At 34.7% G+C, this 10,614-nt stretch overlaps 1 protein-coding gene across 1 annotated transcript in view; it reads right to left on the reverse strand.

Moving 5' to 3' along the window:
- LOC109068204 (replication protein A 32 kDa subunit-like) overlaps nucleotides 1–10,614 on the reverse strand; it is a 31,650-nt gene that overhangs the window by 18,128 nt on the left and 2,908 nt on the right. The gene's annotated exons all lie outside the window — the stretch shown is intronic.

Genomic DNA, 10,614 nt, shown 5'->3' on the forward strand with positions numbered 1-10,614 from the left:
AAAATTTTGCACATTTTAAAGCTAAATTCATCTGTCTGGTCCATTTTGTTCAAAATATTTATATTTGTCTTCCAATATTTCGAGCATCGTGAACGGAGTATGCTGTGCCTGTGCAGTATTTTCTCTGTGCACTCCGTTAATTGTAGGCCCTGCTTGCAAGAGATGAACCCTTGAGCTTTTATTTTGAGTATTAAAATAGTGGCTGTGTTGATGCAACTGGCCCCGGATCTCAAGCTTATCACGCGAGCGATCAAAGTGTACTTCATGTTGAAACACGCAGGCCGCCACAGTCTAGTAAACATTAAAAAAAAAAAAAAAAAAAAAAAAAAAAAGTTGGCCCCCAAGAGTATTTTGTTGTGTGTCAAAAATGTCAAAAGAAAGAAGAGCCTCTGTTTTTAAATAAATAAAAAAACCTTGTTTTATTCTAGCTTCATGCAGTCTCTTTTTGACAATGGAATGTGGGTAGTTTCATAAAAAAAAGCAACATTTTGAACAAAAATTGCATTTTTGTCAAAGATTACACCCGGATCGGATTCAGAGCGATAATGCCAACACAGATGAAGTCGATCGCTTCCATCAACATCCCAAAAGCTTCACAGTCTTAAACCACTTCCAGGGTCAACATTTCATTTGTTAACATTAGACTAGGGCTGGGCGAGATGTCAAAAATATCTTAACGTTAACTGCCTTTAAAAATATTGTGATATCCGATAATATAGTCCACCTAAGCCCTAGAGGTCTGCAAGCCCGTCGGGTTCCGACACGCTGAGTCCATTCAGGCCGGGCTCGGGCCATTTTTTTATTTTACAGATCGGGCTCGGGTCGGGCTTGGGCTAATTTAGCTTCTCTCCTTTTATTGTGCCCATATACACGCAGAGCACACATAGGCTACTGTATGAAATACTGTTATAATGATTATATTATAAATATTATACATTGCCTACGCAGTACGCACCGCATATACGCACACATTAGCATACAGGTGACAGCTGACCATGCAGAGCATCAGGGAGAAGTTGGAGCGTGGAAAGTTCCCAATGCTTCGGGAAAAGCTGCATTTTGAAAGAGTTTTGATTTGATTACCACGACAAACAACGAGCCAACTGGTCATGTGCAGTGCTCGCCATCTCCAAGAAATGCATCTATACGGATTATGATTATAATAAAAGAGTTTTTGTTTTCGATATGTTTTATTTCGTTAAGTACTGATTTAAAGCTTTCTATAGATATATTTATCATGTCTGTGAGGCATGTATTCGCTGAGTTTCGGTTAATTTTTGTGAAGCGCTCCTATTCAAGACCAGACGGCAGAAAGTGCATCATGTTTGTTTTATTTATTTTATAAAAGCACAATATTTTTTGATATTGTGAGTGAACAAAAATAAAAGTAGACCCTTTACAGTTACAAATGATGAATAACTCTTACCTTATGAGCAAAAATGATGGCATATTCATGGAAAACATGCAAGTGATCACGCTGGCACCTCCATGTCCTGCAAAGCGCGCAGCTTCCACTCGCCGCACAAACTATTGGATATAGCACACTTTATCTAGGTTTAACGTTTAAGCATTGTTATATGCTTCAACTGTTTTAGTCTATCTATAATTTTTATTTTAGGCAAGTCGTGATGATTTGAGAAGGCTAAATTGATCAACACATATGATCAGCTTACTGTCTGCTGCTGGCCGCTTGGTCATTACTTTAAAAAACAAAAACTTATATTAAACGAACAAAAAATGCTCCAAATATTTTTCGAAATTAACTTAATAAAAAAAAATAAAAAAAACGAAATATAAACACTTTGCCATTATATACAAAACTGAACTATTTTTAATAGCTGAAACAGTATTATAAGCTGTTTTGGGAGAAGGGGGAAAAAAGGCAGGCTCAGGTCGGTAATTCTGATGAACTGTCGGACACGGCCGGGCGCAGCCCTGAGCGTCTCAGGCCAGGGACCGGGCCTAAATTGAGGCCCGTGCAGGGCTCTACTAAGCCCCACCTCCACCACGCCCTGCCTCCGCCGAGACAACATTGCTGACATGCACCAAAAACACACACTAGGGCTGGGCGATATATCGCCATGCGATTGTCACGCGCATTTCGTCAGTAAAGCCGGTTCACCTGCTTTCAAATGGAGCGGCATTTAATAGACAGAGCCGTAGTTTACTGACAAGCTACGCAATATTGCGTTCATTATCGAAGGCGAGTCATCTGTGATAATGAACCCGATATTGCGTAGCTTGTCAGTGATCTACGGCTCTGTCTATTAAATGCCTCTCCATTTGAAAGCAGGTGATGGCGATTTAGCGGTAATCATGGGAACCATACAATATATCACCCAGCCCTAACACACACCATGTTCAGTTTGGTCTTAATTATTGCCACAATGATTGGTTTTACTTTTCTTAGTTTGTGCTTAAACTAACAGAAAACATTAGCTTTGCTGTTATTTTGGTGTTGCTACTAATTTCCCCTCTGTTCTTATCAAATTTGTGTTTGAAATGAATTTTGTTTTTTGAGGAGAACTGTTGGGGAAAAATAATAGAACCCAATTTTAAGTTCATCATTGTGAAGTTGGACTTTCTGGTAGCCTACTAGATCGGAGGTCTCTTTTGGCCAATTTTTAACAAAATAAAAATAACTGCTTTATTTATTTAGAAGCAGGGTAATTTAAATTTCATTTTTGTATTGTAATTTTTTATTATTTATATTTCATTAATCAAAATACAACGTCCACAATATAATATTCAGTGTTGGGCTGCAGAAACTCTGAATGTGTGCGAGGGCAAGCTTCGAAGCATATAAACTCTTCATCTGTTTGCAACAAAACTTTATAGTTTTGTTTAAAAATGAATTAAGAATTTATAGTGCTTTATCTCAGCTTAATTAATTATATTGTATACACGGTTTAAAAAAATCTGTAAAAATATTACACGGAAATTAGCGCTGAAGGAATTTGCGTATTTTAATTATACCTGTCATGCTTGTGGTTTTTCATCATTACACAGTCTGTTTAAATAAATATTCAGAAAAGCATGCAGTGCTCCTTTTTGTAATTTTTCTGTTTAACTTTTATTAAACTGCAGATCAAAATAGAAAAGGCCTATACCCTAAATAAGGATAAATTATACTGGAACGCATCTCCAAAATAATTGCATACACAGACGCACATTGCCATTACAGTCAGTGCCGAACAACAGGCAAATAAAATATAAACTGAGGTTACAAAAGTGATTCAGTCAAGATCAGTGAGGGATTTTAGTTTATTTTGTTCTTTGATTAACGTTATAATGACTGGTGGCAGCGGCTGCTGTCAATGCACGGATCCAATACACCCTTGTTTTCTTTCTCAACTCTTTACTTTCATTTAAGACATAACCAATTGTATTTATGGGATATTTTGATATAATTCTGTGTGTATTTGTCCATTTGAATGTGTAAGAATGTGAGAAAGAGAGCTCAGTCCAGTGTTTGTGTATATAAGTGTGTGTGCGCTTTGTGTGTGTGTGTGTGTGTGTGTGTGTGTGTGTGTGTGTGTGTGTGTGTGCGCTCAGCGCGGAAAACAGCGAGTGCAGAAGTGAGTTCTATTTCATCTTCTTGCAGATGAATCTTTTGAAATCACAATAAATGTGCACACGAAAATCGAGAAGAAGAATCAAAATATAATTTTATAACAAGTAATTTGATTCTTGACCTTACGCATCTGATCTGATTTCCGAAATTGGAATAGCTTTTCGTTTCCCAACCCTCCTACTAAATTCTTCTTCTTGCATGCAAAATTACCTGTATGGTGACTATGGTGCTATGTAAAATATTTTTTGCAACTTACTAGGTTTATCATTAGTCTTTTTTTTTCCCGATAATCATCTGTTACCTGACTGTTGCCATCGACATCATACAACTTTTTAGACATCGTCGATATATGATAATATCGTCATATCGCCCAGCCCTAGTATTCAATGAAAGTTCGTAGAGGTTCGAACAATACTTTTTTGGAATAATTATAAATTTCTGTCTGGGCAGCAATAGTACTTCATAAAAGAAAAAAAAAATCCATAAATAAAAAAATAAAAAAATTCCAAAATAGTCATCAAAGATGAAGATATTGGGCTCTGAGAACTAAATCCCCCAACAACTAAACATTTCATCAGTTGAGCCCAATTGGATATGACTATTTATTTATATTTCTCAGTTTCTTTATGTTCTAACAGGTGATATATCTTCAAATTATGAAACAGGTTTGTGTTCCTTGACTTTGACGACACAATGCAGATGCAAAACAAAAACTGTAACATCTATAAAAATGGTATCAACCTTACAGGGTAAAATTTTAATGTTCTGACTGTTTGAGTTGAGTTTGAGTTGGGACTCACTTCTATTTAAATTAACCATCGGTCATCTATAGTATCACACGATTAGATCATAATAACAAAAGGTAAAACTACATTCAGCAGCACCTCTCTACCATAATAAAATGTAACTATATGGTTTCTATTGTATTTGTATGAAAAACAGTAGTCTAAATACAAATGCACAGATGCTACAGCTCAATAACATCCATTACTCCTTTGATACATTTAACACGTCTACATTAATAATATAATGAAATTCCATATGCATATCCCATATTTCTGCCACAATACCATGGTTACTGTTACTACAGTCAATCCATGGAAAAGCCTTCTAACGGGATTGTTCATGGCACAGTGTTTCTCGTGTTTGTCAGAGCTGTTGAGGTCGTCAGAAGGAGGCATTTGTGTGCGATACATATTGGCTACGAAAATATAGTAACTGCTGTTTAAACGATGAGATCTGACATTGAGTATATGCAAAAACCAAACAAAAACACACCCAGAGAGTGCACGCATACACTTTGAGATGCAGGTTAGACTACTGCACGAGCACAATTAGAGTTCACGCTTTCACTGCGTGATTTAGTCTATTAAAATACATTTAGAATTACCCTAGAATTCAAGATAAGGGGGGAAATATGCCCCCATATGACTTTTACATTTATATCATCTGATATAGTTAATATCACACGAAGAGTGACGTTTTTCTCCAAATATCAGTACGACTGCGAATGTGATATTGATTCGAAGTACAGCTCAATAAACAAGAAGTTAATATTAAGTGACTTACATTTTAGACACAGCAGTTCTTGTTTTTGCTGTTTTTCGACAATGAAAATAGTTCCAAACAAAGTGACAGCAGAGCTGTTTTGTGCCTCTGAGCAACACCACAATGTTTTGTTACTGAATCAAGCAGCTGTTTGAATGAATCGGCTGAGTGAATGACTCAATGACTCACTTGTGCAGTGATTTTCTACCACCTACTTGGGATTTTAGGTTTATATTTAAAGTATTTTTTTCCCTTCTTTTCCCCAAATCATTTCAATTATCAATATTCAACTTTTTTTTTTAAACATCAAAACATTAATTATGCGTTTGCAACTGAAAGGTTAACTGCATTCAAGTCCTGCATTAAACTGTCTTCGTGAAAGCATTTAAATTCCACTTCAGATGCAGATTCTGTGCCACCTCTGCACTGAAAACACAAATTTTGTCGATACTGATTTAATTTGATTGGTAACTCAGCAAACCCTCAGCAAAATATTGTCTAATTAACAGTCAGAAACAGCATTAGCTCGCGCTGTGCTGCCGTTAGAGCCGAGCTGATAATTGCTCTCAAAATTTAACATCTAGCACAGTTTTATCACAGGTAGAATGCAAAATGTTTCAATACGAACATTTCAGTCAAATGTAATTTAAGCAACATTTCAAACCTTTAACCCACAGGGAGAAATGAACCCATGGCAACAGTTTAAATGTCACTCAATTCCATGGGAAAAAAAAAGCAGACTTCCCCAGAAATTCAGCGGGAGCAGTATTAAGAAAACAGATTTCGAAATACTTCCACATAAATTACATATTAATAATAATAAATGTTTCTTGAGCAGCAGATCATCATATTAGAATGATTTCTGAAGATCATGTGACACTGAAGACTGGAGTAATGATGCTGAAAATACAGCTGCGCATCACAGAAATAAATTACAGTTTAACAGAGATTCACACAGAAAACAGTTATTTTAAATTGTAAAAATATTTAAAAATTTTACTGGTTTTTCTGTACTTTGGATCAAATAAATGCAGGCTTGGTGAGCAGAAGAGACTTCTTTATAAAACATTACACATCTTACGGTTCAAAAACCTTTGACTGGTAGTGTATATATTATATTTAATACACCAATTTTTAATATTACAATCATGAAAAAGATTCACTCATAAATAGGGATATGCCGGTATTAAATTTTCATGTTGCAATTAATTGTTAATGTATCACGGTACGGTATTATCACGGTATTGAAATTTAGTTTTAAAAAGGTGGTCATAATACAGTATAACAGGTTTAATAACGTCTTTCTTATAACAAAAATAACTGAATATTTAAATACAATAAAGAAATACAGAAAAATATATAAAGTTAAACGTTTTACACAGATTAAAGTGCAAAAGAACTTTAAAGACCAATAGATATCACTTTACAATAAGACCTCAGTTAACCTTAATGCATTAATATTCACAATGAGCAATAGCTACATTTGCTACAGAAGTTATTAATCTTTGTTAAAAAATACATGTCTTAGTTCATGTTAGCTCATTAAATAACACAGTTGCAACTTTCGATTTTAACAATGTGTTATTAAATATTGGAATACCTAAGATTAATGAATGTTCAGAATAATTTTTCATTGATAGTTTATGTTAACTAATGAATTAACTAATGAAGCCCTAATGTAAAGTGTGAATGAACAATAAAGGATCAAAACACTTTCAAACAATATCTAGTGCATGTTGTAGTCCAGATTAAAATGTAAAAAAGTTTGAAAATGAACAGCCTATTAAGTCTAAATACTTAAGTCTTTGGCTCTGTGATGAACACCATAGCGAATACACAAATCTGAATGGCTATTTAAATTATTTAAATGCGTTTTAGAAAGTAGCAGCTGCTTTATTTACGGGGTTTCCAGGCTGCATTTTAGCGCCATCTGCTGTCAGAGAGAGAATGTCTCTCACGTGTTCCTTCATGTGCTTCTCATGCCTGCTTGTTTATATCAGAGCGCACGCGCAGTCTTTCAATAGTGTATGGAGTCAAAGTAATTTCATATATACACGCAAAAAAATTAAGTTTTGCAAACGAAAATTAAAGTATTGAGGAAAATAATTTTGCTTTTTGCAAACAAAAATAAAGAATTGCAAAACATAAATGATACCGCACAAAAGAAATGATTTTGCAATACATATTTTCCATGGTCATATCTATTATTTTATTTGCAACACTGATTTTATTTTGCGTGTCGGTCTAGTTTGAGCTTGCGCTGCAGTTTTTCCTGTGCGCTTCATTTTTCTGCGCGTCTCGCTTTGTGGCGCTGTTTTGACGTGGGGGTGGAGTCAAGAGGCAGGGGCGTGTACAACATGCCTCCCTGGAAGTGACGTCATCGGCCCGAGACGCAGCTCACTGATACTGTCATGATGAGCAGATGCATGCGAGTGGATCGCTTCCTTTTATTCACTAGCATTAAAACATGCATGGTTTCGTTTTATTAACTTTATTAACAAATGTATATGTGCATTAGCAGCGTTTGCTCAAGTTAAAGAAGTTGTTACCAAGCACATCTGCTGTTTATTTCTCTCGATGTGCACACTTTTATAGCATTAAAATGTGTATTGTTTCATTTGGTTAACTGCATGTGTATTAACAGTGTTTGTTTAAAATCTCTTAACCCCTGGGGAGGACACCAGCGCACAGAAGCGTTCTTTGTTCACATTAGTTCAGAGTTACTGCTAGTTTTTAACGATGCTTTTGGAAAACGCAGCCCTGAAGAGTTTTGTAAATAATAGCCTATACTGTAAAAGCCTGACATGTCAATAAAGATTTTTTACTGGAAGTGCACTTTAGAGGGATGAATTTAACAATAACCCTATAATAATAAATACTAGAATTATAAATGAATAATTGGCTAGTTTCATTTGTAAATGAAAACACTAGCTAATTTAACAAAGAACGTTAATTAGGTTAGCAATACACGAATTAAAAGGGGAAATAAGCATAACAATAAATATTCAAAATATAGCCCTATTTAATATAATATTATTATCAATTATTATATACGGTTAGCCTATATGAATAAATGAATGATGCATTTATATAGCGCTTTATAATGTATTGTTGTACACCCAATTCGCTGCACGATCATGTGGGGGGTCTCTCCTCCTGACCACCAGCATGTGTGCAGCATCCACTTGGATATATTATATATATATATAATCATAAAAATAATAAAAGCATTATATGCACATATATTAAGACACGATCAACGGACTGTTGGATGGATAAAAATATTTGATCAATCTCTGATAATCTCAGGTTGCTATGGTCACGCGGGTTTGTTTATGCATTAAACTCGTGGCAAAATTAAACCAAAAAGATTCGAGCTTCATTTTTTAATTTATGCCAGGAGTTATGTATATGAAAAACGAAGTCGAGATCGATATAAAACTTGAGTTGTAGACCTCTTTAATGATGTACGTTATAGTTTATGAAGTGAATTGCATAATTTTTACATTAAAAACTAGCAGTAACTCTGAACTAATGTGAACAAAGAACGCTTCTGTGCGCTGGTGTCCTCCCACAGGTTAAGAGATCTTAAACAAACACTGTTAATACACATGCAGTTAACCAATTGAAACAATACACATTTTAATGCTATAAAAGTGTGTGACTGGCATAAAGTTGGCTTGACGTTGGACGTTCGATATTCGCAAATGGGGACGGTCTCTAAAGTTACATGCGAAACTACTATACACTTCTCTAACGTCAATAGCATGCAAGGAGAATGACTAACAGTCATGAAAACAACTGTTAACTGTTCATCCAGGTGTCAACTATAATGCACACCTTTTTCATATTTTTTGATAATTATTAAAATAAACTGTAAATCAAATGTAAAATATTGCTAATTTTCATTACCGAATGTGCTCAAATTTAAAATATGCCATAATTTAAAGCTCAATAGCATTTGAACAGAATGACTCACTTTCATAAAACATACTGTAAAGTGTTTCATCTAGGTGTCAACTATAATGCACACCATTCATATTTATCATAATTATTCAAATAAACTGTAAATCATATGTAAAATATTGCTACTTTTCATTACCGAATGCACTTAAATACAAATTTAAAGCTCAATAGCATTTGAACAGAATGACTCACATTCATAAAACATACTGTAAAGTGTTCATCTAGGGTGTCAGCTATAATGAACACCATTCATATTTTTCATAATTATTCAAATAAACTGTAAATCATATGTAAAATATTGTTCATTGTCATTACCGAATGGGCTCAAATTTAAAATATGCCATAATTTGAAGCTCAATAGCATTTGAACAAAATGACTCACTTTCATAAAACATACTATAAAGTGTTCATCTTCGTGTCAACTAATGCACACCGTTCATATTTTTGATAATTATTCAAATAAACTGTAAATCATATGTAAAATATTGCTATTTTTCATTTGAGCGTTAGTGTTTACGTCCATTTGGTAATGAAAAGTAGCAATATTTACATATGATTTACAGTTTATTTGAATAATTATGAAAAATATGAAAGGTGTGCATTATAGTTGACACCTGGATGAACAATCAGCAGTTGTTTTCATGACTGTTAGTCATTATCCTTGCATGCTATTGACGTTAGAGAAGTGTATAGTAGTTTCGCATGTAACTTTAGAGACCGTCGTCCATTTGCGAATATCGAACGTCCAACGTCCAGCCAACTTTATGCCAGTAAAAGAGTGCACATCGAGAAAAATAAACAGCAGATGTGCATGGTAACAACTTCTTTAACTTGAGCAAACGCTGCTAATACACATATACATTTGTTAATAAAGTTAATAAAACGAAACCATGCATGTTTTAATGCTAATGAATAAAAAGAAGCGATCCACTCGCAAGCCTCTGCTCATCATGACAGTACCTGGATCAGTCAGCTGCGTGTCGGGCCGATGACGTCACTTCCAGGGAGGCATGTTGTACACGCCCCTGTCCCTTGACTCCACCCCGCACGTCAAAACAGCGCCACAAAGCGAGACGCGCAGAAAAAAAATGAAGCGCACAGGAAAAACTGCAGCGCAAGCTCAAACTAGACCGACACGCAAAATAAAATCAGTGTTGCAAATAAATTATCAGATATGACCATGGAAAATATGTATTGCAAAATCATTTCTTTTGCGCGGTATCATTTATGTTTTGCATTTCTTTATTTTTGTTTGCAAAAAGCAAAATTATTTTCCTCAATACTTTAATTTTCGTTTGCAAAACTTTATTTTCTTTTGCAAAACTTTATTTTTTTGCGTATATATATGTGATATTATATTGATTCCATATTCAAGCAGCATACAGCGGTGATGTGGATTTTGACCATTTAATGGGAAAAGTATTCTTAAAATGCATTCCAAATTCTGAATAATTTGTAATATATAATTATTCTCGGTGTCAAGAAGTGCCCACGATAACAATATCGTGCATATTCATTACCATGAT

The sequence above is a fragment of the Cyprinus carpio genome, chromosome A16, assembly GCF_018340385.1.
Source record: "Cyprinus carpio isolate SPL01 chromosome A16, ASM1834038v1, whole genome shotgun sequence".
NCBI classification, from domain to species: Eukaryota; Metazoa; Chordata; class Actinopteri; order Cypriniformes; family Cyprinidae; genus Cyprinus; species Cyprinus carpio.